Source organism: Marmota marmota, unplaced genomic scaffold (assembly GCF_001458135.2).
Source record: "Marmota marmota marmota unplaced genomic scaffold, marMar, whole genome shotgun sequence".
Lineage (NCBI taxonomy): Eukaryota > Metazoa > Chordata > Mammalia > Rodentia > Sciuridae > Marmota > Marmota marmota.
Genome location: NW_026000102.1, coordinates 7,448,621 through 7,457,860, shown reverse-complemented (window position 1 = coordinate 7,457,860; position 9,240 = coordinate 7,448,621). Strand labels below are relative to the sequence as shown.

The 9,240-nt window shown below is 55.4% G+C and overlaps 1 protein-coding gene and 1 long non-coding RNA gene across 22 annotated transcripts in view; one reads left to right on the top strand and one right to left on the bottom strand.

Annotated features, from left to right (window-relative positions):
• LOC125610799 overlaps nt 1-5,346 on the top strand; it is a 13,504-nt gene extending 8,158 nt beyond the window's left edge. For 4 of the 6 annotated variants that reach the window (XR_007340852.1, XR_007340849.1, XR_007340850.1 and 1 more), the window contains 2 exons: nt 728-4,244; nt 4,491-5,346. This is a non-coding gene — a long non-coding RNA (uncharacterized LOC125610799). The remainder of the gene's footprint in view (nt 1-727; nt 4,245-4,490) is intronic. The other 2 variants (XR_007340851.1, XR_007340848.1) reach the window with 2 other exon arrangements.
• Mmel1 (membrane metalloendopeptidase like 1) overlaps nt 1-9,240 on the bottom strand; it is a 32,111-nt gene that overhangs the window by 15,986 nt on the left and 6,885 nt on the right. The gene's annotated exons all lie outside the window — the stretch shown is intronic.

Here is a 9,240-nt window from a genome sequence, read left to right as displayed (position 1 = left end):
CCCCCCACAGTGAAGGATGGTCACCAGGGAACCGGATGGCCAGCACAGGACAGAACTGTCTTCCTCTGTCTGCTTCCTGCTGGGCCTTAGCAGGAGGCAGACCCCTGGCTTGCTAGCCCCACCCTGGCCTGTTCCACCCAACAGGCTCCATCTATTGGGCAGCTCCTGGAGTCCCACCAGGGAGGCACCCTAGACCCTTCCTAGGGAGGTGACCCCTACCCTGGAAGCCTCCTCTCTGGCCCCTGCACCCTCTTGCACCCCCTCTGCTGAAGGTTCAAGGCCACCCTCCCCTCCTCTCCAGTACATGCAGGGGTCAGCACGGGGTCTTCTGAGAGGACTGTCAATTGTCTGGAGGGGAGTGTGGGGGACAGAAGGTGGAACCCCAGGTTTGGGGAGAGGGTGAGCCAGGCCTGGCCTCTCAGATCTGGCTTGTGGTTCCATTTCCCCACCCAAGAGGCAGCAGACCTGGGGAGGGGGAACAGGGGCTGCTCTGCTCAGCCTGAGCACAGAGATGGCACACAAGGTGCTGGGGCTGGGAACTCGTCCGGTGCTCCTGGTCCCACCATTCAGGGGCCAGTGATCCAACTCGGAGGGCTGCACTAGGGCGTCCCTCTGGTGGCCACAGGAGAAGGCTCTGCAAGCCCCAGCAGCAGAGGAAGTGACCATTCAAATGCAAACCCGAGCTTGGAGGGAAGAGGCCAGAAAATGAGCTGTGGCCGCTTCACAGGTGCTTGCTGATCTCAGGAACCCGAGCCTGGGGGAGACTCTGGACCTCAGGAGGCCACACCCCCTGTGAAAGAGTGGACTGAAGGACATGTGACCTCCAGGGTTAGGGTGTGGCTGTGGTGTCCCCCCAGGCTCACGGGTGAGACATGCCAGAAAGGTCTGGAGGAGAGATGACAGGGCGACACCTTAATCCAGCCAGCGACTGACTCCCTGGCGGGACTGACTGAGGGTACTGGAGGTCAGAGGGGTGTGGCTGGAGGGGATGGGATTGGGGCTGGGGCCATGGGGTCTATATTTGTGTCTGGAGCTGGAGCCTCTCCCTGCTTCCTGATCACCTGGTGAGCTGCTTCCCTCCACCACACTCTCCCACCGTGATGCTCAGCCTCACCCCCAGCCCCAAGGAATGGAGGCAAATAAACTTGTCCCCCTCTATAATCGTTCTGTTCAGATCCCCTAGTCACAGCAGCAACGAGGTGACAAGGAGGAGAAGGGGCTTTGCAGACTGTGACTCCCACCCCACCAAGGTGAACAAGTCCTGCTACCACGCGAGAGTTTTAGAAACCCACCAGGCAGCAGTGGGGGCTGAGGGAACCAGATTCTAGAAAGTGCGAGCCCTTCCCAGGCCAGGAGAGACTCTGGCTGCCCCCGGCCCCAGGCTGCTCACAGCCGTGTCTCTGGGTGTGGGGTGGGGGTCCTAGGAGACCCCGCCCACAGCAGTGCCTTCATATAGGCCGTCACAGGGTTCACGGTGGGGCCTGCAGCCGGCAGAGAAGTCCCCCATGTGAGGAGGTGGCAAATGTGGCCCATGATCAAGCAGAAAACTCAAAATGGTGAAAAGAAGCGGACTCCTGCGTGACAGCTGTCGCACAGCAAGCCTTTGTCAGGCTGCATCGCCTAAGCGACAGGGTCATGTAGGAGAGGCGGAGCACGGATGGACATGGGCGGGTGGCAGAAAGAGTGCGTGGAGGCGGGGCCTCGGTTTCCCTCCCAGAGTGGAGAACTGGTCACCGCTGTGACGGGCTCAGAACCCACAGGAGCATGTGGAGGTCTGTGTGGGTCGTGCGAACCAAGCACCAAGGGAAAGAGTCACACGGGAGAGAGGGAAACAGAAACCTGGAGGGGACGTCACAGGTGCGGAGTGGGCAGGGACGTCCTCCATCACCGGTGCTGCCCGGCCTCCTGCTACAGGCCCTGCTGGTTCAGTACGGCGAGGAAAGGAAACAGGTGGAAGCCAGAAACTCTGTTTTCACATGCCGTGATCCTCTAGGGAGAAAGTCCCAAAGAACTGCCAAAAGGCTCCCACAACCAGAAACTAGCCCGCTCAGGGACCCAAGATTGACACCCAGGGCCCATGGCTTGCCTCTGCCCCCGAAGAGCAACTGGCATTCCAAGTTGGGGCGTGATGCCATTTATAATGGCACTGAGATTGGTAAAGTCAGGTCGGAGTCTAACAAAATGTGCATGGGACCTTTATGTGGGGCTATCAAACACGGCTTAAAAAGTCACACATCTGAATGAACAGGAGGGAGCCTGTGTCCGTGGGTGGAGGATTAGTATCACTAAGAATTCATTCTCCCCAGCTTGGCCTGTGGGTCTAGCTCACTCCATCCAAGGCTCAGCCAGCCATTTGTCACACGTACAGACTCTGCTCAGGCTGGCGTGGAGGGGCAAGGGACTAGCCTGGGGACACAATGGTGAAGAAGAGCCAAGTGGGAAGGAGCACGGCACTTGACCCCACAACTCACCATGACCTGCGTGTTACCAGCCAGCAGCACACGGGCCAAAGAAGAGACACGCGGCAAGAAACAGGTCAGCGGGGCAGAACAGAGGGCCCACAGATAGACCCACAGGACACGGGAAAGGGGCAGAGCCATGCCCCCGAGAGAGGGCCCGCGGGACCAAGTCCACCGGCTGAAGAACTAGCTCAGGACAGACCACAAGACCAGTTCAACACAGAGCTATCCAATGTCTGGAGAAAACACTGAAGAAGAGGTGTGGGGCTTCGGGCTTGGTGAAGACTTCAAAGATGTGACATAAACAGCATGATCCAAAAAAGTCAAAGTGTAATCTGATGTTACTAAGTTTAAAACCTCTGTTCTGTAAAAGATCTGTTAAGAGAATAAAAAGGTAAGACGCAGTCAGAAAAAAAACATGCATCAGACAAAACGCTTTTATCCAAAATGGACAAAGAACGCTTCAAACTTGAGCATAAGAAAACAACACCGACTGAAAACAGGGAGAAAGATCTGACAAGACCCTCACCACAGGAGGTGTCAGGCGGGTGGAAAGGAACATGGCAAGAATGCCGCCCTTCATTTTCCATCAGGGAGCTGCGGACTCCAACCACAAGGAGGTCCCAGGCGCCTGTTGGAATGGCTAAGTTAAAAGCAGGCCTGGCGATGCCGACCGCTGGCAGGGCTGCAGTGCCGGGGGCGGGTGGGAGCCAGGCCCACTCATCTTGGAAGACAGACAAACTCAATTCAGTCGGAGAAGATGATCCAGCTACCACACTCTTAGGTGTTTACCCCACGGATTCAAAAACATGTCGCCACCAAGAATCCTGCTCGTGAAATTTATAATTGACATGAGCCAGAAGCCACCTAGACGACCTTCAGTAGGTGAATAAACAAATTGTCACCTGCATACAATGGGTGATTACTCAGCAGTGACAATGAATAAGCTATTAAGTCACAGGAAGCACATGCATGTTATGTGACTAAGTGAAAGAAGGCAATCAGCCAAAGGGACCCACAGCGTCCATCCAGACCGAGTTCATGACGTCAGAGAGGGGAATGAAGGCCGGGTTGTCTTCAGGGGGCAAGGGAAGAGGCCGTCAGTGCTTAAGAGGAAAAGAGCCAACTCGGCCTAGACCCCCAGGCCCGGTGGAGAGTGAGACAGACACACTTCGGACAAAACCCGAGGGAGTCTGTGTCTGCTCCCCGAGACAGGTGCGCCCTGCCTCCCGCTGAAAGGCACGCGCGCAGCAGCGCCCCGCACGGCGGGCAGGAGCGGCCGGCTCCATGCAGGTAAGGCCAGCGGTGAGGGGTTCCGGGAGCCAGGCCAGCGCTGGCCAGTGTGCCCCAGTCGGGTCAGGTGACCAGAGCTGGAGCCGAAGGGGGAAGTCCCCACATGGCTGCCAGGGTCCCGTGGAGGGAAGGGCTGGGGGTTCCAGGCACTGCAGCTCTCGAGTGGCCTGAGGACACACTGCCCTCCCGAGGCCACCCTTCCCGAGTGGAGTTAGGAGAGGCACGTTTTCCCACGTCACCTGTAAGGAAGAGCTTCTCACTGGTTATCATGGAGCCACTTCTCACTTGGGAAAAATGGACGGAGCTGGGGAGATACACCAGGCTCACGTCCCCGGTGGGTGGCTGAGCTTGGACGGCCAGGCCCCGACCTGTCATTCAAAATCTCTGTCCTTCCAAATAGGAGGACAATCAAAGAAGTGCGACCCCTGGATGTGAAGGTTGCAGAGACGTCAGCTTTCCTCTGCTGCTGAAGTGCGGCCACCAGGAAGGACGGTGAGCAAGCCCCACAGCCAGGGAGGCCCCCCAGGGACGACAGCCTTCCCTAATGTCCAGGGACATATCTTCTCTTTGTCCTTCTACATTGGCTTAAATGCCAGTCATCTCACAGACACAGTATTTGAAAAACCAGTTGTTTTTTTAAATATTGTGCTATTCCCTCTTATAATCCAAGGTCCTTGAATTAAGACCTTTAGTCTCCCCTCTCCCCGTCGGTCTCTTTCTCTCCCTGGTCTACACAAGAGCTTGATGGAGACTCCCCTGAGAAGGTCCAACCTTCTCAGGCCACGCAGGCCTGGGGAGCCAGCGCCCGTGTCGTGGGCCTGGGGACACGCGGCTGAGACTCAGCGAGCAGCAGTCCCAGGCTGGCAGCGTCCCAAGGTCCCCATGGAGACAACGTGCCCCCAGAGGGAAACTGCCTCAGTTCCCAGGAGACAGAGTCCCGGAGACAAAGCCAGTTTGGATGTGATTCATGTTTATGGAAAGAAAACCTCCCCAGTGAGAACAGACACAGCAGAAGTAGAGCCCGATGTTTGCGGTTTGAACTCTTTGATCCAGAGAAGGGCACCCCCAACCCTCACCTCTGCACCTGTGCCTCGGCCACAGACTGCCATGGCCCCCACTGATGGGCAGGGGATACTGGCCCCCGGACCGTGGGTGACCGCGGGGCTCCCTCCAGTCAATGGATCGGGTGGGACGGCAGTGCTCCAGCTCTGGGCCCGCAGGGTCTGGTGTGCTTTCCTGTCCTGGTGAATTTCTGTCACTTCCAGGGGAGGAACATGCCCAGGTCCTTGGGGTGGATGAAATTCCCAAGGAACAGAGCTACCCCAATTGAACCTGAACCGACCGGCTGGCCCTCACCAAAAGGTGGGTGAATCCTGTTACATAATTGCTCTCTGCCAGTGAGTATGGGGTGGGTTTTTTTTTTTTTTTAAAGCTTCAATAGCCAGAGGATGTGGAAAACAAGTATGTTTGAAACAGAGGAAATAAAAAGATCAAGAATAAAGACAAGGCGGGGTGCAGTGGCACATGCCTGTAATCCCAGCGGCTCGGGAGGCCGAGGCAGGAGGATTGCAGATTCAAAGCCAGCCTCAGCAACGGTGAGGCACTAAGCAACTCAGTGGGACCCTTTTTCTAAATAAAATACAGAATAGGGCTGGGGATGTGGCTCAGGGATCGAGGGTCCCCAAGTTCAATCCCCAGTACCCTCCTGCTCCCCCCCCAAATAAAGACAAGAAATATTTAAAAAATAAAATTTGGAAAATAATCAGTTGAAAATTCTGGACCTAAGACCTTGTAGTTGTCGAGGTTTATAAACAGCCACAAACCCAAACCGGATGAGTTGAGCTGAAGAGAGACTTAGTGGGTCGGCATGAGGTTCTAAAGAGTCTACCTGGAACGAGGGACAAAGTCAAAAAGAGATGGGAAAAATGACGGAGTGGAGAGCTGCAGGGACAGTGAGCCGAATGAGCTCGTGTGGAGCCTGACCTTAGGAGGAGAGGACAGAAGATGTGAGAGGTGATGTCCAAACAGATGGTGGTGAAGGTCTCCAAAACAAGGCTTCACTACAGGGATCACAACAAACCCAAAGTGGAACAAACACCAAGGACTCTGTGGCCAGATCTCTCCCCGTCAGCACGCAGACCAGCCAGGGCCGAGGGAAAGCGGCTCTGCCTACAGGCGAGGCACCGTCGGAGCTGCGGCACTTTTCTGAAAGCAGCTGTGGCCGTCAGAAGGCAGCAAACCACCCGAGACCCTGAGAGAGAGGGTTGGGCCCTGGTTTGATGACCAGCTAAACCATGCCCGAAAGATGAATGCTAGGCTAATTCCCAGTCACCAGAAGTCCAGACCACTGGAGATTTATTATTTTAGAGCAGGGCTTCTCCACGTGTCGGGTCTCAGAAAGCCCCGGGGTGCTGGAGGCACTGATTTGGAGGACTCACTTTAGAAGCCTCCTGGGCTCTCCAGGTCGAGGCCTGGGATGAACGCACGCTTCCTTGTCTCTGCCCAGGGACCTGTGCTGAAGCCGCGAGCCCCGGGACTATATTTGGAGGTTGGGCCTTTGATGGGAGATAAAGGTCAAGGGTGGGGCCCTAATTGGGTAGGAAGGGTATCCTTGCAGAAAAGCGAGGGACACCAGAGCTCGCTGGGCCCCCAGAGGAGAATGCAGTGAGAGGAGGCCATCTGTGAGCCACAGAGAGAACCCTCACCGAGACCCAGCTGGCTGGCACCTGGGTCTTGGACTTCCAGTGTTCAGAACTGTGAGAAGCAGCATTTCTGGTCCTGAAGCCACCCAGCCCTCGGCACTCCCTGAGGCCCAGCAGACTGAGATAGGCTCAGACTGATAGGCAACTGCTCAACAGTTTCCCTGGGCATTCCAGTTATCAGGCTCGCTCGGTGAACTCTGTCCCAAACCAAGGCTTCCCAAGCTCCAGCGTGCAGATGAGTCACCTGGGCATGGTGTCAACACAGGCACGTCTGCTGCGGGTTCCTGGCTTGTCCTTAACAGCAGCAGCACGGGCACAGGGCCAGGGTGTGCATAGAAGAGTTAGTCAATGCTCACGTTGTTTGGAAGAAACAGTGGAGATATTAACTTGCTTAGTATTTTACTAAGTTTAATATACACCTAAAATTTCAGCCAGAGTAGTTCTACCGTCTTCCTAGGAACGTCAAAAGCCATGACAAAAGTATAATTTCCTTCCCAACCATAAGAAAAGCCAGATGGTCCACAAAAACCACCACTTTCCTGGATCCCATTCAGGAAAGACCCACGGTCCCAGGACACCTGGGACACAGAATCTTGGAGTTTTGGAGAAGTTGGGTCGTGGATAGCTTCGCGTCTGGCAGGGTCTGGAAGTAAGAGATGTTCCAAAGAAGGAGTCAGGGCGAAGTCAGCTGCCCTTTTATCCAGAAGCATGGCCGAGCCCATCAGTTCAGAACAGCGGAGAGCCCCTGACATCTGGGAGCGTCCATGAACCCACAAGCTCCTCCTGAGGCTCTTGCCAGGTGCATGAGAAAGATGGCTCGGGTCTTGGAAGACGGGAGGGAGCCTCCCTCGGGGCACTGAGACGCAGGGCCCACTCTGGCAGTGATACAGGCACAAAACCACTTCCACTTGCCAGGACCCTTTCTTTGGGAGCAAGAGATCTAAACCACTGGGGGCAGGTGAGCCCTGCCATCCCCAGAGGCAAAATCCCACAGCTCTACACGAAGGTGGCGACACACACCTTTAGCCCACGGAGAAGGACGGAGACCCTCTGGGCCCAGGAGCCTAGAGTGACCTCCAGCAGAGGTCTGCTGCCGCTAGTGGGCAGGGTGCTCAGGCATGGGGCCGAGTCTAGCTGATGTGGGCACGGGGCAGGGCACGCAGGCCTGCCTAGGGCTGAGACTCAGCCGGCACCAGAATGCCCCTGCCTGCCCCAAGAGCCTACTGCCGGTCAGCACAGCCGTCCGCCACGAGTGGAGGGCCAGCCCATTTTTTGTTGCTACAACAAATTACCATGGGCCGGGTCCTTTGAAATCTGTTTATTTAGCCCACAGTTTTAGAAGGTGAAAGTCCAAAGGCAGCAGCCCCATCAGATTGGCCCTGGGAGGACTCCTGGCAGATGGCCCGTGGTGCAAGTATTTCTAGAGGGAAAGACAGAGCGGGGAAGGACCTGTCCTGCTCTCTTATGAGAAAAGAAAAGGGGCGGAAAGGAAGAGGGAGAGCGAGAAAGGGCCAAAGAAATACCTGAAAAGGTGACGTGTATTTTCCAAAATGAGTGAAAGACAGAGAACTGTGAACCACAACACTGCAGAGAACCCCACAGAACAGGTGCCAAGATCTTCACACTCAGCCCAGAGCCCACAGAGACACCCCACAGCCTCGCTGCTGGGAACCCGGGAGAAGCTCATCCAGGCTCCAGGAAAGGGAGCCGCTTAGAGACCAGGGGGTGAAGGTGGAGCACACAGACTCCTCAGGAGATGGTGCGAGGCGGCGGCGATGGAGTGACCCTCATGGAAAAGACCCGAGAGCCCCGCCACGAGTCTGCCCAGAGCGAGGGTCTCTCAGAACGGGTGCGAATGAAGACTCTCCAGACAACAAAGTGGGGAGGTAACGTGCGGCTCGCCTGCAGTCTAGGAGCCACAGGACGGAACGTGGGGGATGGCTAGAAAGCAAGAAGGACTGGTGTGTCGCCCGGATGTGGGACTCGTGGGGTTCTGGAAGAGAACTGGCACCTTGTGTTGTAGATGCAAATGATGCCACCTGGGGCAGTGCCCAGCAGACACGACGACGTGGGCAAGACTCACCCTCTGAAGACCTGGAGACTCCCTGTGAGAGGTGAGGGACCCTGGGAGGCAGCTGGAGGCAGCCCGAGGCCACCCATTAAAATTTGCCCAGGGTCTCGGCAACAAAGAAGAAAGTGCTGTTCAGGTCAGAAACTGTCAGGAACTCCCCCCCCCACCCCTTTTTATTCAAGCTTGTGACCTTTTGCAGATAAGAGACAGCAAATGATAACTACTTGTGCAAAACTAAAAGCTGCTTGCTGTTTTAAAAAATGTTTTTGGAGCAGAGATCAGAAAGGTTAGGAGAAGAATTTTAAAATTTAGAAATGCCACCTTGAGTTGAGTTACATCCCGAGTGACTAGCATGTTACTGTCGATTTAGGCTCTGGCTGCGTGTGGCAGCGTCCCACAGCTGAAATCTGCTTTAAAAAGCACATGGTTTTGTTTTTTGAGATGGGTCAGGACAGGCCTTGAAATAAGAATAATTTGGCAGAAAAAAAGGATGACTCTTCAAACAAGTTAGTAATGATGAGGAAACAAAGTAGGAATGAATACAGGAACTGCAATCCGTTATCCTCTATGGTTCAGCTCTGAAAACACACCATAAAAAGTGGTGAATGAGCTGGGCGCTGTGGTGCACGCCTGTAATCCCAGAGCTTGGGAGGCCAAGGCAGGAGGATCACAAGTCCAAAGCCAGCCTCAGCAAATTAGCAAGGTCCTAAGCAAC